The sequence below is a fragment of the Jaculus jaculus genome, chromosome 13 (assembly GCF_020740685.1).
Source record: "Jaculus jaculus isolate mJacJac1 chromosome 13, mJacJac1.mat.Y.cur, whole genome shotgun sequence".
Lineage (NCBI taxonomy): Eukaryota > Metazoa > Chordata > Mammalia > Rodentia > Dipodidae > Jaculus > Jaculus jaculus.
In genome coordinates, this window is record NC_059114.1 from 26,834,420 (window position 1) to 26,844,198 (window position 9,779).

The window sequence follows — 9,779 nt, forward strand, 5'->3', positions numbered from 1 at the left end:
CTGCGTGGTATTGGGAATCAGAGTCTGCCGCTGAACCCGAAGCTGTGGCTTTTGGTCAACTGGTTGGGCTGCGGCCCCAGAGCTTCTCCAGGCTTTTTCTGCTTCTCTGTGGAGCAGGTTACCTGCGGGCACGGCATGCCCAGCTGTTTACACAGGTGCCGCGAAGTCAAACTCAGGGTGAGCCAGGCCCTGTCAGGCCCCCGCGCTTGCATAGCAAGTGCTTTGAGCTCATGGCAATCCATTCGCCCTGTCTTAGCCCAAGTGCTAGGATTAAAGGTGTGTATGCCCAGCTGAAATATTATTATTGAGGCTTATTATACATGGAAAAGTACACATCAACTTGTAACTCTGAGGGTTTTTAAATTTTTTATTGTTTATTTTTTATTTTTTGTTTGTTTTTGTTTTTCGAGGTAGGGTCTCACTCTGGTCCAGGCTGACCTGGAATTAACTCTGCCATCTCAGGGTGGCCTTGAACTCATGGCAATCCTCCTACCTCTGCCTCCCGAGTGCTGGGATTAAAGGCGTGCGCCACCACGCCCAGCGTATTGTTTTTTTTAAAGTAGAGTCTCGCTCTAGCCCAGGCTGACTTGAATTCACTATGTAGTCTCAGGGTGGCCTGGAACCCAGGGAGATCCTCCTACCTCTGCCTCCCAAGTGCTGGATTAAAGGTGTGCACCACCACACCCGGCTATAACTCAGAGTTTTTCATATTTAATACAACTATTAAATTTTAATACAGAGAGAGAGAGAGAGAGAGAGAGAGAGGGAGAGAATGGGCACACCAGGGCCTCCAGCTACTGCAAACAAACTCCAGATGCACGAGCCACCTTGTGCATCTGGCTTACATGGGTCCAGCTCAGAAATGTGAATAGTGGCTCACATCTTTAACCCCAGCACTCAGGAGGCTGAAGTATGAGACCTCTATTTTAGCCTGGGTTAAAATGAGATTCTTTTTTTTTTTTTTTTGAAAAATAAATTATTTTATTTACTTATTTTTAAGGAAAGAGAGAGAAAAAGAATGAGCACACCAAGGCCTCTCACCACTGCAGACTCCAGATTCATGCACCACTTTGTTTTACATGGGAATTGGGGAATTGAACCCTGGCTGTCAGGCTTTGTAAGCAAGCATCTTAAACCGTTGAGCCATCTCTCCAGCCCCTGTAAAGTAAGATTCTTTCTCAAAACAAACAACAACAATGAAAAGGCCTGGGGAGGTGGCTCAGAGGTTATAAGTACTGGCTTGCAAAGCCTCCTAGCTGGATTTCAATTCCCCAGCCACCCACGTAAAGGGAGATAGACATTCATTTGCAGCATCAAGAAACCCTGACCCACATATGTGCAAATGAATACATGAATGACTATATAAATAAATTTAACTATCTCCTACCTCTAATGTCTCTCTCCCTCCCTACTGCCTGCCCTTCCCTCTCCCTCGTCCCCTGAGGTAGAGTCTCATTGTAGCTCAGGCTGACCTGGCATTCACTATGGAGTCTCAGGGTAGCCTCAAATTCACAGCAATCCTCCTACCTCTGCTTCCCAAGTGCTGAGATTAAAGGTGTGCACCACCACGCTGGGCACCCTTCTTTTTTTGTTTATTTTTATTTATTTGAGAGCAACAGACAGAACGAGAAAGTGGAGGGGAGAGAGAGAATGGGCACACCAGGGCCTCCAGCTACTGCAAACAAACTCCAGATGCATGCGTCACCTTGTGCATCTGGCTTATGTGGGTCCTGAGGAATTGAGCCTCAAACCAGGGTCTTCAGGCTTCACAGGCAAGCGCTTAACCACTAAGCCATGTCTCTAGCCCCCACCCTTCCTTTTATAAAGAAAGTTTTTATTTACTTATTTGTGAGAAGAGAGAGAGTGTGAGATTATAGGTATGCCAGGGTCTCCTGCTGCTGCAAACAAACTGCAGACTCATGTCACTTCATGCGTCTGGCTTTATGTGGGTACTGGGGAATTGAACTCGGGTCAGCAAGCTTTGCAAGCAAGTACTTTTAACTGCTAAGTCATTTCCCCAGCCACCCTCCTTTTTAGAAACTAGGTCTTACTCTAGCCCAGGTTGACCTGGAACTCACTCTCACTCCAGGCTGGCCTTGAACTCAACAGGATCCTCCTACGTCAGACTCTTGGTGCTGAAATTACAGGTGTGAGCCACCATGCTTGCCCACCCCTTTTTTGAAACAGTCTTTATATAAACAAATGGATTTTGAAGCCAGCCAATTAGTCTGTTTATCTGAATGTGTTTCTGAGGAAATGAAGACAAAGCTGGCAATAATGCCACGTTACAAGCCTTAAGGACAACTGAGGCCACTAAGACCCCTGAAAATGGCTACAATATCATATTGTTGACGCATTTTCATAAGACTTAATTAAAAATTTAATGTAGGTCTGAAGAGATGGCTTAGCAGTTAAAGCACATGCCTGTGAAGCCTAAGGACCTGGTTTGAGTCTCCAGGTCCCATGTAAGCCAGATGCACAGATGCCCTCCCATTCTCACTCTCTATCTCTCTCCCTCCCTCTGTCTCAAATAAATAAATAATTTAATGTAGCTTATTCTAAGTTTAATGAAAGCTGAGTTAATAAATTACATGTATTTTTTGAAAAATAAATAAATGAAAAACAAACAAAAAAGAAATGGATTTTGACTTTCGTTTTTTTCTTGTTTTAGTATTTATTTATTTATTTAAGAGAGAGAGAGAGAGAGGCAGATAGAGAGAATGGGCACACCAGGGCCTCCTTCCACTGCAAACGAACTCTAAGGACATGTGCCACTCTGTGCATCTGGCTTTACATGGGTACTGGGGAATTGAACCCAGGCTGTCAGGCTTTGCAAGAAAGTGCCTTTAACTGCTAAGCCATCTCTCCACCCTCTTTTTTTTTTTTTCTTCTCTCCACCCTCTTTTTTGGAAAGCAGAAAAAGAGAGAGAGAGAGAGAGAGGGAGAGAGAGAGAGGAAGACCAAGAGAAAAAAATGGGCATGTCAGGATCTTTTGCCACTATAAATTAAGTTCTAGATGCATGCACCACTTTGTGCATGTGGCTTTATGTCAGAACTAGGGAATTGAATCAGGGTCATCAGACTTTGCAATCAAGTGCCTTTAACTGCTCAGCCATCTCTCCTGCCCTGTCTTTTCTTTTTCTCTTTCTGTCTCTCTCTCCTTATTTCTTTTTCTTTCTTTCTCCCCTCCTTCCTTCCTTCCTTTCTTTCTTTTATTTATTTATTGTTTTGATTTTTAAAATACCACATTTTATTCAGATTTTACAAAGGAGTGTGGAAAGGGGAAGGCTGGGAGGTAAGGGGAGATAAAATGAGGAGAAGTATACCATGTGGATCTCAAAAGCCCATGTGGGTCTCTCTCCTTATTTCTTTCTTCTTCTTTCTTTCCTTTCTCTTTCTTCCTTTCCCTCCCTCCCTCTTTCCTTCTTTCTTTCTTTTTTTCTTTCTTTCTCCCTTTCCTCTTTCTTCTTCCTTTTTGAGGTAAGGTCTCACTCTAGCCATACTGACCTGTAATTCACTATGTAATCTCAGGGTGGCCTCGAACTCATGGCAATCCTCCTACCTCTGCCTGAGTGCTGGGATTAAAGGCGTGCGCCATCATACCTGACTTTTTTTCATTTTTCAAGGTAGGGTCTTGCTCTTGCCCAGGCTGACCTGGAGCACTCTACCATCTGAGCCTCATCCCCTAGCCCTTCTTCTTACTTCTCCTTCTTCCCTTCCCCTTTTTCTCCTCCTCCTCCTTCTCCTCCTCTCCCTTCTCCTTCTTCTCTCTCTCTCTGAAGTATATGTGGTGTACATGTATGCATGTGGTATGAAGATAGATGTATGCTCCCTGAAGCTAGAGAAAGACATGCAGTGTCCTCTATCATTCTTCCATTTTATTTCTCTGGAACAGTCTCTCACTGAACCTGGAGCTGCTCATTTCTTGGTTAGGCTGGCTGACCAGGGAGCCCCAGGGACCCTCCTGTCTCTGCTTCCTTCAGTACTGGGGTTCCAGGAATGTGTTTGCCTTGGGTGGGTGCAGGGGATCAAACTCAGATCCTCATGTTTGCATAGCAAGCACTCTTACCCACTGAGCCATCTTCCCAGACCCTCAGATTTCTTAGAAACTGCTTGTGTGAGCCTACATAAACCTGCTACCCTTTGGGCCCTTGGCATCCCATCCTTTATTTGGTCCGTATAAAACCTCAGGAAGCCAGGCATGCTTTTAATCCCAGCACTTGGGAGGTGGAGGTAAGAGGATCACCGTGAATTTAAGCCACCCTGAGACTGCACAGTGAATTCTAAGTCAGCTTGGGCTAGAGCAAGAGCCTACTTTCAAGTAAAAAACAAACAAACAAAAAAAGAACTCAGGAAAAAAGTTCTGGAAAGTTGTCTTATTAGCTAAAGGCAGTTGTATGATGGCCTGATGGCCCTGGTACAATTCCCTACGTACCCACATAAAGCTAGATGCACAAAGTGGCACATATGTTAAAAAAAAAAAAAAGAAACTTAGGAAAAGAGAAGATGGATTGTTTTCAGTTTGCCCAATTCCCAGAGCTGAGGTGAAGAATGAACAATTGGTGACTCCTTCAGTCAGGTGGGGCAGATTACAACCCACCAGGTCTTGCTAGGGAGGACCTCAGTCCCCAGCTCAGTTCTATATCCAGTCCTCTATCTCTTGGCTTCTTTCTTTCTTTCTTTTCTTTCCTTCTTTTTCTTTTATTTTTGTTTTTTCAAGGTAGGGTCTCACTCTAGCCCAGGCTGACCTGGACTTCACTATGTAGTCTCAGGGTGGCCTCGAACTGACGGCGATCCTCCTACCTCTGCCTCCCTTGTGCTGGGATGTAAGGTGTGTGCCGCCAGCCCAGCCTTGGCTTTTTCCAAGGTGAAAAACGATCTAGATGTGGATGTTTGGAAAAGGCAAACCTTTCTAGCTCAACACACGTGAGGTTTGGGCTGTGTGTGGCCGTTGCAGGCAAGATGAACCAAAATAAGCAGGGAGGTGAAAGAGCAAAGATCGCTCTCTCCGCCTCTCCTGCTGCCCTCACAGCACATAGGCAAACATCTGAAGGTAAACAAGCCTCTACCCACATCTGTGAGAGTCCCGGGCACTGGGAACAGGCAGGTAAACACTCTTCGCAGTATGCAGTGGAAAGTGCAAAAACAACCCGGCCTTGGGCCCAGAGGAGAGTGGCTCCAGGGAGGTCATATCTGAACTGATCACCGGAGAACTGCAGCAGCCGGGCACGAGATGCTGGTCTGTGGAAAGGATGAGAAGGCCTGGGCCACCAACATCCCTGAGACTGTCCGAAGTTCAGCATGGCTGGAACGTGTGTGTGTGTGTGTGTGTGTGTGTGTGTGTGTGTGTGTGTGTGTGTTGAGAGAAGGGTGTGAGGCCTGGATCTAAAACTAAGCAGAGGGCTAGAGAGTGGTGAGATGACTTAGTAGTTAAGGAGTTTGCCTGTGAAGCCTAAGGACCTAGGTTCGATTTCCCAGGACCCACGTAAGCCACTGGCACAAGGTGGCACACGCGTCTGGAGTTTGTATGCAATGGCTAGAAGCCCTGGCTGTCCATCTGTCCTTCTTCCTCTCTCTCAAAGTAAAATTAATACTACACACACACACACACACACACACACATATTTATAATTTTTTTTTGTTTGTTTTTTTGAGGTAGGGTTTCACTCTAGCTGAGGCTGACCTGGAATTCACTATGTAGTCTCAGGGTAGCCTCGAACTCACGGTGATCCTCCTACCTCTGCCTCCTGAGTGCTGGGATTAAAGGTGTGCACCACCACGCCCAGTGAAATACAATATTTTAAAAAATAAAAGTAAGCAGAGAGCAGAAGGGCCTTGAAGGCCAAGAGAAAGGCACTGGAAAGCCACTGAAAGCTTTTAAGTCGCAAAGTGAACATGGTGCCCTTTAGAAGGGCTCCTCTGGCTGCTGTGGGGAATGGATTACTGGAAGGCAGTTAATAAACTGCAGTCAGGGGAAGATCCCAGTGGTGGGGATGGGAGCAGAAATGGAGGTGATGATGGCCTTGAGTGTGATGCCAGCCAGTAGAAGGGCCAGGATGTAGCTTTGTACAGTAATTACAGCCATACCGACAGTAACAGCATATGGCAGTGATGCAAGTAGCTCTGGTTTCAGTTGGCTTACATGGGAATAGTTTCCCTGCCATTGTTCTGTGGATACATTTCCAACCTCAGAAGAGTTATGATTTCACATCCCTTTCACTTAAATTTACAGCTTGTTAAGTTTGCTTCTTCATAGTCTGTATCTTTTTTTGCTGAACCACTTACAATGATTATTGTAGAAATTATGACTGCACACCCCTGCATGTTAAGGCACTTCTTGCCTTTCAAAAGGAAACTGTCGCTGGGCATGGTGGCGCACGCCTTTAATCCCAGCACTCGGGAGGCAGAGGTAGGAGGATTGCCATGAGTTTGAGGCCACCCTGAGATTACATAGTAAATTCCAGGCTAGCCTGGGCTAGAGTGAGACCCTACCTTGAAAAAGCAAAAAAAAAAAAGAAACTGTCTTGTGTAATTGCAATACCATTATCATACTGAGGAAATTTAACATTGATATACTGTAAACTTTTTAAATTTTCATTTATTTATTTGCAAGCAGAGAAAGACAGAAGAGAGAAAGAGAGATAGAAATGGGCATACCAGGGCCTCTAGCCACTACAAATGAACTTCAGATGCATGTACACTTTGTGCATCTGGCTTTACGTGGGCACTGGGGAATCGAAACTGGGTCATTAGGCTGTGTAGGCAAGTGCCTTAATTGCTGAGTCAATTCTCCAGCCCTGCAAAAAATTTTTGTACTGAGGATAGAACTCAGAACAATGTGCATGCCAGACAAGCGCTCTTCAAACTAAACTACATCCCTAAGCACCACTCCTTTTATTTGTTTTTTGAGATAGGGTCTGTTCTGGAATCCAGGCTGGCCTCAAATTTGTATCAATTTCCCTGCCTCAGGCTCCTGGAGTGCTGGAATTGTAGGTATGTGCCACCACACCAGGCTGATATACCGTAATTTTTTAAATTAATTAATTAATTTATTTATTTGAGAGCGACAGACACAGAGAGAAAGACAGAGGGAGAGAGAGAGAATGGGCGTGCCAGGGCTTCCAGCCTCTGCAAATGAACTCCAGACGCGTGCGCCCCCTTGTGCATCTGGCTTACTTGGGTCCTGGGGAACCAAGCCTTGAACCGGGGTCCTTAGGCTTCACAAGCAAGCACTTAACCACTAAGCCATCTCTGCAGCCCTGATATACCTTAATTTAACATAAAGTCCTGATTCAGTTCTCACCAGTTAACAGCTGCTTCCCACTAAAAATAATCCTGTATCCAATCAAGAATCATGAATTGGGCTGGAGGGATGGCTTAGCGGTTAAGGCACTTGCCTGTGAAGTCAAAGGACCCGGGTTCGATTCTCCAGCACACATGTAAGACAGATAGATGCACAAGGTGGTGCATGTGTCATTTCCAGTGGCTGAAGACCCTGGTGTGCCCATTCTTTCTATCTGCCTTTCTCCCCCCTCCCCCCTTCTCTCACTCTAAAATAAATAAATAAATAAATCCTGAGTTGCAAGCTGGAGTGAGATTTTAGTGGTTAAGGCACTTGCCTACAAAGCCTAAGGGTTTGATTCCCCAGTATTCACATAAGGCCAGCTGCACAGAGTGGTGCATGCTTCTGGAGTTTGTTTGCAGTGGCTGGAGGCCCTGGCACACCCATTTCTCTCTGTCTCTCTCTCTCTCTCTCTACCTGCCTCTTTCTCTGTCTGTCAAATAAGTAAATAAAAATAAACAAAAATATATTTTTTAAAAAAAGATGTTGAGGGCTGGAGAGATGGCTTAGCGGTTAAGCGCTTGCCTGTGAAGCCTAAGGACCCCGGTTCGAGGCTCGGTTCCCCAGGTCCCACGTTAGCCAGATGCACAAGGGGGCGCACGCGTCTGGAGTTCGTTTGCAGAGGCTGGAAGCCCTGGCGCGCCCATTCTCTCTCTCTTCCTCTATCTGTCTTTCTCTCTGTGTCTGTCGCTCTCAAATAAATAAATAAAAAAAAATTTAAAAAAAGATGTTGAGTTTGGGGCTGGAGAGATTGCTTAGTGGTTAAGGCACTTGCCTGCGCAGCCTAAGGACCCAGTTTTGATTCCCCAGTACCCATGTCAGCCAGATGCACAAGGTGGTAAGGTTGTTTCTGTAGTGTAGTGGTTATCGTGTTCATCTAACACAAGGTGGTGCACGCATCTGGAGTTCGTCTGCAGTGGCTGGAGGCCCTGGCATGCCCATTCTCATTTGCCTCTTTTCTTCTTTCAAATAAATAAATAAATATATTTTTAAGTGATGGTGGGCTGGAGAGATGGCTTAGCAGTTAAGGCACTTACTTTGTAAAGCCAAAGGACCCAGATTCAACTCCCCAGTACCCACACAAGCCAGAGGCACAGGGGGCACATGCATCTGGAGTTCATTTGCAGTGGCTGGAGGCTCTGGCATGCCCATTCTCTCTCTTTCTGTATGTGCCTATTTCTATCAAATAAATAAAATAAAATAGAGAGATGTTGAGAGCTGGAGAGATGACTTAGCGGTTAAGGCACTTGCCTGTAAAGCTTAAGTAACCAGGATTGATTCCCCAGGACCCACATAAGCCAGCTGCACAAGGTGGTATATGCGTCTGGAGTTCATTTGCAGTGGCTGGAGGTCCTGGCACACCCATTCTCTCTCTCTAAGTAAAATAAATAAATAATTAATTAAAAAAGAAAGAAAGATTGAGTTTGGTCACTTGGTTAGGCTGTGTAGAAATTTTGGCTCCATGTTTTGCTAGTTGGACAGGATTTTTTTTTTTTCCTTTTTTTCCTTTTTCAAGGTAGGGTCTCACTGTAGCCCAGGCTGACCTTGGATTCACTATGTAGTCTCAGGGTGGCTTCAAACACTTGGCAATTCTACTTCGCCTCCCAAGTGCTGGGATTAAAGGCATGTACCATCACACCCACCAACAGTTTTTATTTTTTTAAGGATTTTAAGTAATTAATTTACTTATTTATGTGTGGGGGGGAGAAAGGAAGGAAGGAAGGAAGGGAGGGAGGGAGGGAGGGAGGAAGGAAGGGAAGGAAAGGAAGGGTGCACCAGGGTCTCTAGCCACTGCAAATGAATTCCAGATGCATGTGCCACCTTGTGCATCTAGCTTTATGTGAATACTGGGAAATCAAATCTGGGTCGTTAGGCTTTGCAGGCAAGTACCTTAACCATTGATCCATCTCTCCAGCCCACAGACAAGTGAGTTTTAACTGTTTAATGAGGGTAACAATGCACCCAGAGAAAGCCAGGCGTGGTAGCACACACCTTTAATCCCATCACTCGCAAGGCACAGATAGGAGGATCGCCATGAGTTCAAGGCCAACCTGGGACTACATAGTGAATTCCAGGTCAGTCTGGCCTAGAATGAGACCCTACCTCAGCAAATCAAAACAAAGGAACAACAATAACAATACACCCAGAGGTTGTTGAATTACTATATATAAGTCATTTAGAGCAGTACGTATTTGGTAAATACATCTCTCTTCCCTTCTTCCTCCTGGGGATGGAATCAAGGTCCTACTTCATGCATGCTAGGCAAGTGCTCTGTCACTGAGCTGGGGTCCTAGTCCTTCATTGTTTATATATATAGTCTTTTGTGTAGCATGTGTGGTGTAGTATATGTGGGTGCCATATACGTATGCATGTGTGTATATGTGCAAGCCCCACTTGTGGGGGGGGGTGAGTTTGTGTGGTGTGTGGGGAGGTCAGA

The 9,779-nt window shown here is 45.4% G+C and overlaps 1 non-coding gene across 1 annotated transcript; it reads left to right on the forward strand.

Annotated features, from left to right (window-relative positions):
- Positions 1-2,212: 2,212 nt before the first annotated feature.
- LOC123454385 lies at positions 2,213-2,340 on the forward strand. Its single transcript, XR_006633351.1, has one exon. It is a non-coding gene; the product is annotated as a small nucleolar RNA SNORA33 (small nucleolar RNA).
- The last annotated feature ends 7,439 nt before the right edge of the window (positions 2,341-9,779 follow it).